Here is an 11,568-nt window from a genome sequence, read left to right on the forward strand (position 1 = left end):
AGAATTTAGTCTTAACTGACTTGCCTAGTGAAATAAAGGTTAAATCCCCCCAAAAAATGTGGTGCCGCTGGCCTGACAATTATGAAATTGAAAGGGCATGTAGTGCAGGCCTACACATAAAGGAGTTCTAGCGCCCCCTTGTGTCCAGCAGGATACATCTAGTCTTGTCATTTATTCATTGATTAAATATTAGGGCCTAGGCTTACTGTAAAAATATTCTAAATAGAGATGTGGCGTGAAGCTCATGAGTAAAATACAAGTAAAAGTCAAGTACATGTTGATTATTTCAAAAATCAGCACATTATATACTTTTTTTGTAAAGCAAACATCATAACCCACCGTTTTTATTACAACAACATTAGGTTATTACATCGTAGAGAATCAAGGCAATATATTTTATTGACCAGTAGGGGGTAGCCTTGGCTACACTTTATCATTTGACATAAACAAGACATTTATAGTCAGTTAATATATTCAACTGCTTCTTATGTGACATGAAGGTGTTACAATAACAGCAGCCCAACTATCAGATATAATGTTTTAATGTAACACACTGAAAGTGTTGCCGGATTACGTTGTTACAATGTAACACACTGAAAGTGTAGCCAGATTACGCTCTAACGTTTTAATGTTGTTTATTGCGACAGACTGACTGCAGCATGTGACAGACTAAACACACTACAGTACAAACCGTTTACCACAACCAATTCAATTGAATAACAACGCCGCATATTTTCGATGGAAGTGCTTTCCTTGAGCAAAACTTTCTACCAGGAGTGGGGTTCGAACCCACGCGGACATATGTCCATTGGATCTTAAGTCCAACGCCTTAACCACTCGGCCATCCTGGTATACACACCTTACTGCAACGACGTATTGATAAATAAAGTTGCTGGAAAGTTACCCATTGACGTTAATACGCAGACTTTTCATATGTTTGTACAGTTTGCCGAGCCATCCATTTCAACACGGCAGCTGCATGAAACAGACGATGAGCTACCAAGGAACCCTCGATAACTGATATGCTATCGTTTGCTAGTTAAGCTATTAGCTGGCTACTATTCAACTTAAGCAAACGCAGGATTCACATTTCAAGACAAGTCTAAATATAATTATTTGTGCAGCTTAATTTCACTCTTAGGTCATAGCTAGCTGGCAAACTAGCTAGCATACACATGCAGTCTACCTACTGTAGCTAGCCATATTATTGTAATTGTAGCTAGCAAGCTAACGAAGAGAGGAAGATGCGAAGCGAGATGTTTAACTCTCGCCAAAATCTGTCCACAATAAGGCCAGATATATGGGCAGAATTTGAAGATCTATAGGTGCGTTCGTAAATTCACTCTGGCTATCTACTCCGCTTTCAGGAGCACTCGCCTGAGCGCAGAATAACTATGACTGACGAATTTACGAACGCTCAACACCCGTTGAATATGGCCAGTGTCAATAAACGTCGGCAAAAAAAGCGTAATTAAATTGTTGCCAGCAGCACAGTTACAGTCACCAACGCTCTGGAAAACAGCCTAACCAGCTCTGCTGGGGCGAGTAAAATGGTCAGAGTGAGGTGTTCTCTCATTTGTGTCTGGAAGTAGCTAGCAAGCTAGCCAACATTAGCTAGTTACCTCGGGTGCTTGACTACCGTTGTGAGGTCAGAAAGCTCGGATCAACCCTACTCCTCGGCCAGAGCGTCCAGTGTGCGCTCTGAATTTACGAACGGACAATCTGACAATACTCTGAATTTACGAACGCCCAGAATTTGTTCTCTGGCACTCCAGATTGAATTTACGAACACACCCCTAAGCCACAGATAGAACAATGGGAGATATTTCACCGGATGTATACATGTGAAGCATCCGCTTGGCTTTACCACTCACTACCAAATATGGTAGTGAAAGGCAGCCAGTGGGAGAAGATGGAAGGAGATGGATTTTTCCCGACATTCAGCAGATTTTCTCATCGATGAAACTTTTGATATCAATACAGTTTTCTGTTACTAAAACTATAATATGTTATGAACAGAGTGGACAAAATGTTGTATACTTACTATTTGCCAAAGTTTTTAAAAATCGCATTGTTTAGAAGGCGTGCAAAGGCAAATTGAGTCATTGCACACGCGCACTTCACATAGTAGGCGTTCTCCAACGGAAATATACAGATGCGTGCTAGAACGGGCCAATAGGATCTCGCTACCTCGTGCTTGGCTCTGCCCACCTCCTTGCTTGTTGTGCCCACTATGACTAATTTGTTCCCATTGGAAACGACAGGCTGTGGTCTATCTTGGTTTAGTATAAAACATATCTGCCTAAACCAAAATTGTGTATAACTAACCCAAGCTTGTAGCCTGCCTTCCGCTTTGGGATGACTCCCATTTTTAGGGAGGAGACATGAGCATCTCCTCATTATATACGTATCTCTGGCTAACGTTAGCGATCTTGTGCATACCGCGCTTAAGGCTAGATTAGATATATATATTCATATTGTTTTTGCAAACGTTCTAAACAAGCAGGCCATACAAGTGAAATAATGTTCAGCAACTTATCTACTACTATGGTCCTCACCCGGGCAGTTCCGAAAGTGTCAAAAGTGCCAAATGTGTCTGACACATGGCTATCTGAAACACAAAAGTTCTAGCTAGCAAAATCTGTCTCACAGGCAACGCAGCTCCGAGGTAGGGTACAAGTGAAGACTGTCATCTAGGATGCAACAGTGCATCCTTATCGAATTCCTAGGCGCATATTGAAGTCGTATGGGCATTTTTACACGTGTTCATTGCACCTGTTCAGTGTGCATTTACAGGTGATTAGAATGTTTGAATATTGTACTTTCAGACTCGTGAAATTCTGCCATTGCACACGTTCTGAGCGCCTGTGTAGTAACGGGTACATTTCATACGTCTGAAAGTACCACATTGTAGCCTGTCCCACCTCAATTTCAGTGAGTTTGACTTTGTTTGACTTCCGGCCTGTTGCGACGAATCGCTTACTCAGGGAGGGAGGAGATGTTTCTAAATATGGATCAAATTGTTAAAATTTGGCATTGTTGACAATTGGAGGAAGAAATTAAAACATTTTTTTCCATATAGCATTACAACTACAAAGCTGACGCTGGCTAGCTAGCTTATTTTCATTGAAATAGCATGGCTAATTAGCTAACTAGCAATAGTCTTCTGTCTAGCCTGTAACTAATGGTTGTTACGTTGTGGGACAGAGCAATAGTTCTTTGTACTTGTCATTTGGCTGAGACTAACATTAATTTAGAAAATAATTATTTACTTTGTGTATATTTGTTGTGTAATTGGTTGGCTTTGCTAATTAGCAAGCTGAGATTTATTTGCTCAAGTTGGCTAACTTAGCTATTAGCTAATGTTTTAGGAGAACATGCTAGCTCCCTGCAGAATCTAGACAATAGAGAAGGGGGAATAAGATCTGGCTGTTGCAGTGCCCAGACAAGGTGAGAGAAAACTGCTACAGATATAAAAAGGTAAGATCTCTATCTTGAGTAGCTATATTTCAAGGTTGAACCATGCAATAGGTATTTTATTGGCTTGCTAAATGAGTTGTTTTTCCTGAAAATGTCTATCTGATAAAGTTGTTAGTTCTAGGAAATGTAAAGTACTCAAGCATCTGCAGTACAGTTTTGTACTGTTACTTTTTACATGCTGAAACAGTCTCATTAGTTTTGAGCTAGGCTATGATCGGGGAAATGTCTACTGTAAATGTTTATTTCCCTTAATGAGAACTTGGACAATGTCAGGGAATAAGTAGGATAAACGTACATCCTATCAATGACGAAATAAACTGTGCAGAAGTAGCCTTAAAAGATAACATTAGATATGTGCATGTTATGTACTGGACAGACGGCTAGCCAGAGCAGTGACGTCTCAGTTTGCACCACATTTTCACATGGATGTATATACAAAATGCAACATGTAAAGTGTTGGTCTCATGAGCTGAAATCAAAGATCCCAGACATTTTCCATAGGCACAAGAAGCTTATTTATCTCAAATGTTGTGCTCCCTGGTCTTGCCTCCGTAACAGTTTATAAATGATTTTTTAGAAAACATTTTAATTCAGCCTTTGTGGTTTGGTAAGTATAGTGACTATTATTGCTTTAATTTTTCAAACAAATGGGGTTTTGGAAAAGTAGGTACTTTTCGCAAAACAATCCCATCTGGTGGATGGAAAGAGTCACAATTTATATATATATATATACACACTTGATACTTCAGACAAGGAAAAATGATGTATAGCTAATTAAAATGAAAAAATATCTTTCTGAATTATGAAGCCTTTAATGTGCTTTTTTTTAAATCACAAAATGTGACGTTAGCTACTAAATAAGTTGTTTTCGGCAATTATCCAAAAACAACTACAAAAACGCCATTCCTTGCCCAATAGGCTGAACAGGTGTAATGAACGCATGTAAAATACCCATAACAAGCGTTCTAATCACCTGTAAATGCACACTGAACAGGTGTACAGTGATCCCTCGCCACTTCGCGGTTCACTTATCGCGGATTCGCTATTTCGCGGATTTTCATAATGCATTTTTTTTTTTTTTTTGGTGCATTGTGCTCTGCATTCTGATTCGCTAAAAACTCACTCCCGCTTCTTGTATCAAAACATGCTACGAATTGTGCTATCATTTTGTCGTCTCGTGCAGTTATGTGTACGTACATAAAACAGCTTGGCAAATTTACATTAAGTTGGCCAAATTATCTTGTAATTTCGAACATCTCCTAAACCCATAATGTCGACGAAACGGCCTACACGTGAGTCACTGTATTTGTATACATGTAATAGTTGCTAATTGTAAAAAAAAAAAAAAGTTTTCTATTTCGCGGATTTCACTTATCGCGGGTCATTTTCGGAACGTAACCCCCGCGATAAACGAGGGATTACTGTAATGAACGAGTGTAAAAATGCCCATAACAGGTGTTCAAGTCGCCTGTAAACACACACTGGACAGGTGAAAAAAATCCCGAGTACAAAAAATGACATTTGACGCTTGAAAATAGCAAGTGAAAAATGATAATTACAAGTGTTAAGGCGTGTTCCGGGTACGACTATTTGAAACTTTTGGCCTTCCATATAGAAGAACTGTCCACATTACTTTTCCTCAGCCAACAAGTTGAGTAAAAAACAGCAAAAGCACTAGCCTATGTCAATCTACTATCCCCATAGTACAAAAGTTGACCAATTATATTGGTCAGCTTGTCCTTATGTGCGAGAAATAAATACTCCAAACATACTCTGAGGCACTGAGGTAAAAACTGTTTCAGGCTGGATATTGGCAGACTCCAAATAAGTGTCATGTTGGAAAAATTGCGCACAGCATTGCGCAGGTCTTATTTTCACGATTTGGACAATAACTTTGCAAAGCTAATAAACATGTGGAAATGTGAGCCCTACACATTGCATGCCCTTTAGTTTGTCCATTTTCATCTCACACAGTTTTACATGGGTTTTCAATTTGTTCAATGTTTCTAATTTCAATAGCTCCCAATGTCCACTGACTACCCTTCTATATTGCACACCCTTTAGTTTGTCCACACCTACTCTCCCTACCCGGTCAACTCCCCTCTCCCTTGGCCTTAAGAGTATAGCTTACTCCCTGGAATTACTGAAATGTCTATAGTCCAGCTGTCAGGAACCACGTGCACCTAGTAACCCGAAACAGGCTCTGTGCATCTGATAACCCGAAACAGGCTCTGTGCTCCTGGCGACTCTATGCTCCCGCTTTTTTCTGCTCACAGACTAAGTGTCCACTCCAACCTCCATGGCCTGAGTGCTGCCCCCAGCCGCTGAGTCCGGCCGCCCCTGCTCGGACTCTGAGTGCCCCCCGCCTTGGGGGAAGCCTCCTCGTGCACCTGGTGACCTTTTGACTTCCACAGCGAGTCCCAACCTGACTCACAGTCCCAACAGAGGACGGGCCCGGGCGGATGGGCAACCACCACCTAGCCCCCTACCTATCCAGAGCCCAATGTCAATGTCTTATGCCTTGTACCTGCCTGCCTGGACTCTCTCACACTCTGTGTCTGGCCTCTGGCCCCTGGCACTTCTACATGCACCTGGTAACCTGTAAGTAAAGAAGGAGGATGGTGGAGGAAGACGCCTTGACTTTCAATAGATCGCAGCGAGTGAGCTGCTCTGCTAAGTACGAAACCCTGACCCAGAATCAGGTCGTCTACGAGTGATTTAGCACCAGGTTCCCCACAAACATGCGGTGCGCATCAGGAGAGGGGCGGCAACTCATCCGGCCGCACCCCAACCCCGTCACGAACGTCTCTACTCACCTGCCAAAAGAGGCAGGTTATCCCGGCCAACCGAAGATCCACCGCGCTACGGTATCCTTACGTTTAGGGGGGATTCTGACTTAGAGGCGTTCAGTCATAATCCCACAGATGGTAGCTTCGCACCATTGGCTCCTCAGCCAATCAAGTACACCAAATGTCTGAACCTGCGGTTCCTCTCGTACTGAGCAAGATTACTATTGCAATAACACATCATCAGAAAGGGTAAAACTAACCTTTCTCACGACGGTCTAAACACAGCTCACGTTCCTTATTAGTGGGTGAACAATCCAACACGTGGTGAATTCTGCTTCGCAATGATAGTGTGAGGATCTGTGTTTATTGCGCTATAATTGAATATTAGCAACTGTTAGCCTGGGCGCCTGGGTGTCTGTGTGTGTGTGCTGGAAGTAACATTTTGCCCCAGATAGTGTGCTGAGAAGCTGTGGTTAACCTTGAGCGAGAACAGTATGCTTTCTATGCAGGTGCAAATAGCTCAAACAATGTTACAGAACTGTCTGACCTCAGTCTCTAGGGTGTGGGAGCGTAATCTACACAGCAACAGCGCCGGACACCAAGGAGCGCCAAGAGGCTGGGACCAGCCTGAGCGCCGGCGATAGGCTGAGCAAGTTTAAACCACGCTCAGCCTCTGCTGTGATAGGCCAACAGACGGGTTGGAACTACGTCTATCACAGTATAAGAACAGCTGTTTACTTACATCCTGCCAGTTCCCTGTTCTACCCTGCGAGGTGTTACAGTGAACCCGTATATATGAAAATTGCATTTACCATTTATCGCTTGAGTTTAATACAAATACTTAAAGTATATTCGGTGACTCTGAATCACATTTTATCCTGATACCAGATTTGAATTGACGCAAATCCCTTATATGGTGACCCCCGAGAGTGATCTGGTGAAGGACTTCGCTGGACATTGGAGTGCCAGCCAATTGACCATTGCTGTCGTCAGACGGGTGTGTTTCACAACTCCAGACCGGTCAACTAAAAAGGTAAGCAGAAACCTATTGTGAAAAACTAAAGTTCTGCACATTCGCATTATCCAAATTTAGTTTTGTGAGACACCTGTTTGATGTAAGTAACCAAATTTTATTAGTTTATATTGGTAAATGATCATAAGGAATACATAGTGGTGAATGCAATTTTGACTGGCCAGGTATTCTATGATATAACGAACAAATGTGATGTACTGGGTGAGATGCCAAGTGTGTATGAATAAGAGTGAGATGCCCAATGGGCTATATGTCCAAAGTATGAGTGAGGGTGGGGATTAATGCAACAGTGAATGAAGTGTATTAAGGTGAGATGCCAAGTTTGTATGAAGTAAGCTGAGACCTTACTGGCGTGAATTAAGATTTGTGAGACTCAAATCGTATGCATGAAATACACTTGATATTCAGTCGGGGACTAATATCGGTTTGAATGAGGTCAGGGACCTTCAGATGAGATGTCTGCGTTGTATTAACTGAAACTGCCAAGTGATTGCAGTACATTAGGTATTTCAGTTGGAGCTGGTACCGGTGAGAATGTTTTGAAAAAGTTGCGGACTTGCAGATGAGACGTCTGCACAGAGTTATATCATTGAATATTGAGGGGGTGTGCATGAGATTTGAGAAAAAGGACACGGTGAAATAGCTATACTAAATGTTTTTGTGATTGAGCAACATAGAATTAATATAGGAGTATTATATTAGAGGGAACATTGAAATGGTATGTTAGAAAGTCCGGTATAACCTACTAAAACCTGTATGTTCTACATTTTATGGAGAAAAAAATAATAATAATTAAGTGCATTTTTAACAAACGGGAGTTAGGGGACATATCAGATACAGGGGGCGGGATAATTTGTACGCTCCGCTGAGTGTAACCGCCGAATGAGGCAGCCTTAATATTATAACCAGCATTTTAAGGATATAACCATTTTGATAAAATAGCAGAGCAGACAGAATAGTTGGGAGGAATTAAAAAAAATATACAGTGGGGAGAACAAGTATTTGATACACTGCCGATTTTGCAGGTTTTCCTACTTACAAAGCATGTAGAGGTCTGTAATTTTTATCATAGGTACACTTCAACTGTGAGAGGCGGAATCTAAAACAAAAATCCAGAAAATCACATTGTATGATTTTTAAGTAATTAATTTGCATTTTATTGCATGACATAAGTATTTGATCACCTACCAACCAGTAAGAATTCCGGCTCTCACAGACCTGTTAGTTTTACTTTAAGAAGCCCTCCTGTTCTCCACTCATTACCTGTATTAACTGCACCTGTTTGAACTCGTTACCTGTATAAAAGACACCTGTCCACACACTCAATCAAACAGACTCCAACCTCTCCACAATGGCCAAGACCAGAAAGCTGTGTAAGGACATCAGGGATAAAATTGTAGACCTGCACAAGGCTGGGATGGGCTACAGGACAATAGGCAAGCAGCTTGGTGAGAAGGCAACAACTGTTGGCGCAATTATTAGAAAATGGAAGAAGTTCAAGATGACGGTCAATCACCCTCGGTCTGGGGCTCCATGCAAGATCTCACCTCGTGGGGCATCAATGATCATGAGGAAGGTGAGGGATCAGCCCAGAACTACACGGCAGGACCTGGTCAATGACCTGAAGAGAGCTGGGACCACAGTCTCAAAGAAAACCATTAGTAACACATTACGCCGTCATGGATTAAAATACTGCAGCGCACGCAAGGTCCCCCTGCTCAAGCCAGCGCATGTCCAGGCCCGTCTGAAGTTTGCCAATGACCATCTGGATGATCCAGAGGAGGAATGGGTGAAGGTCATGTGGTCTGATGAGACAAAAATAGAGCTTTTTGGTCTAAACTCCACTCGCCGTGTTTGGAGGAAGAAGAAGCATGAGTACAGCCCCAAGAACACCATCCCAATCGTGAAGCATGGAGGTGGAAACATCATTCTTTGGGGATGCTTTTCTGCAAAGGGGACAGGACGACTGCACCGTATTGAGGGGAGGATGGATGGGGCCATGTATCGCGAGATCTTGGCCAACAACCTCCTTCCCTCAGTAAGAGCATTGAAGATGGGTCGTGGCTGGGTCTTCCAGCATGACAACGACCCGCAACACACAGCCAGGGCAACTAAGGAGTGGCTCCGTAAGAAGCATCTCAAGGTCCCGGAGTGGCCTAGCCAGTCTCCAGACCTGAACCCAATAGAAAATCTTTGGAGGGAGCTGAAAGTCCGTATTGCCCAGCGACAGCCCCGAAACCTGAAGGATCTGGAGAAGGTCTGTATGGAGGAGTGGGCCAAAATCCCTGCTGCAGTGTGTGCAAACCTGGTCAAGAACTACAGGAAACGTATGATCTCTGTAATTGCAAACAAAGGTTTCTGTACTAAATATTAAGTTCTGCTTTTCTGATGTATCAAATACTTATGTCATGCAATAAAATGCTAATTAATTACTTAAAAATCATACAATGTGATTTTCTGGATTTTTGTTTTAGATTCCGTCTCTCACAGTTGAAGTGTACCTATGATAAAAATGACAGACCTCTACATGCTTTGTAAGTAGGAAAACCTGCAAAATCGGCAGTGTATCAAATACTTGTTCTCCCCACTGTATATATATAATAATATTTCACAAATAGCAAAACACTACCATGGAACACCTGAATGTGGAAAAAGTGTTGAAAACATTGAAGTCAACATTAGAAACTAATGGAGGAAGAGAGGCGATTTTTTTTTTTATAGAGAATGGACTGAGGAGGGCAGCATTGCCTCACATAGCGGGCTCCCAGTCGATGGGGAGCCCGGAAGAATACTGGAGACTCTGAAACGTAAAACATATAAATCCAGTTCCGAGTGGAAACAAGAGGGAGAGATACGGTTAGTAAGTGTTTGTTTAGGATATAAACTGAACGTTTTAATAGCTTGTTTAGGTTAAATTGAAAGACTAATCCATTCTAAATGATAGCGAGGCGATTTCGATGTGATTTACATTTACATTTAAGTCATTTAGCAGACGCTCTTATCCAGAGCGACTTACAAATTGGTGCATTCACCTTATGATATCCAGTGGAACAACCACTTTACAATAGTGCATCTAACTCTTTTAAGGGGGGGGGGGGGGGTTAGAAGGATTCCTTTATCCTATCCTAGGTATTCCTTAAAGAGGTGGGGTTTCAGGTGTCTCCGGAAGGTGGTGATTGACTCCGCTGACCTGGCGTCGTGAGGGAGTTTGTTCCACCATTGGGGTGCCAGAGCAGCGAACAGTTTTGACTGGGCTGAGCGGGAACTGTACTTCCTCAGAGGTAGGGAGGCGAGCAGGCCAGAGGTGGATGAACGCAGTGCCCTTGTTTGGGTGTAGGGCCTGATCAGAGCCTGAAGGTACGGAGGTGCCGTTCCCCTCACAGCTCCCTAGGCAAGCACCATGGTCTTGTAGCGGATGCGAGCTTCAACTGGAAGCCAGTGGAGAGAGCGGAGGAGCGGGGTGACATGAGAGAACTTGGGAAGGTTGAACCCCAGACGGGCTGCAGCGTTCTGGATGAGTTGTAGGGGTTTAATGGCACAGGCAGGGAGCCCAGCCAACAGCGAGTTGCAGTAATCCAGACGGGAGATGACAAGTGCCTGGATTAGGACCTGCGCCGCTTCCTGTGTGAGGCAGGGTCGTACTCTGCGAATGTTGTAGAGCATGAACCTACAGGAACGGGTCACCGCCTTGATGTTGGTTGAGAACGACAGGGTGTTGTCCAGGATCACGCCAAGGTTCTTAGCACTCTGGGAGGAGGACACAATGGAGTTGTCAACCGTGATGGCGAGATCATGGAACGGGCAGTCCTTCCCCGGGAGGAAGAGCAGCTCCGTCTTGCCGAGGTTCAGCTTGAGGTGGTGATCCGACATCCACACTGATATGTCTGCCAGACATGCAGAGATGCGATTCGCCACCTGGTTATCAGAGGGGGGAAAGGAGAAGATTAATTGTGTGTCGTCTGCATAGCAATGATAGGAGAGACCATGTGAGGATATGACAGAGCCAAGTGACTTGGTGTATAGCGAGAATAGGGGAGGGCCTAGAACAGAGCCCTGGGGGACACCAGTGGTGAGAGCACGTGGTGCGGAGACAGATTCTCGCCACGCCACCTGGTAGGAGCGACCTGTCAGGTAGGACGCAATCCAAGCGTGGGCCGCGCCGGAGATGCCCAGCTCGGAGAGGGTGGAGAGGAGGATCTGATGGTTCACAGTATCAAAGGCATCCGATAGGTCTAGAAGGATGAGAGCAGAGGAGAGAGAGTTAGC

General features: G+C 43.4%; 1 non-coding gene across 1 annotated transcript; it reads right to left on the minus strand.

Moving 5' to 3' along the window:
- Positions 1–768: 768 nt before the first annotated feature.
- On the minus strand, positions 769–851 carry trnal-uaa (transfer RNA leucine (anticodon UAA)). The gene has a single exon. It is a non-coding gene; the product is annotated as a tRNA-Leu (tRNA).
- Between the last annotated feature and the right edge of the window lie 10,717 nt (positions 852–11,568).

This window comes from Salvelinus alpinus, chromosome 8 (genome assembly GCF_045679555.1).
Source record: "Salvelinus alpinus chromosome 8, SLU_Salpinus.1, whole genome shotgun sequence".
NCBI classification, from domain to species: domain Eukaryota; kingdom Metazoa; phylum Chordata; class Actinopteri; order Salmoniformes; family Salmonidae; genus Salvelinus; species Salvelinus alpinus.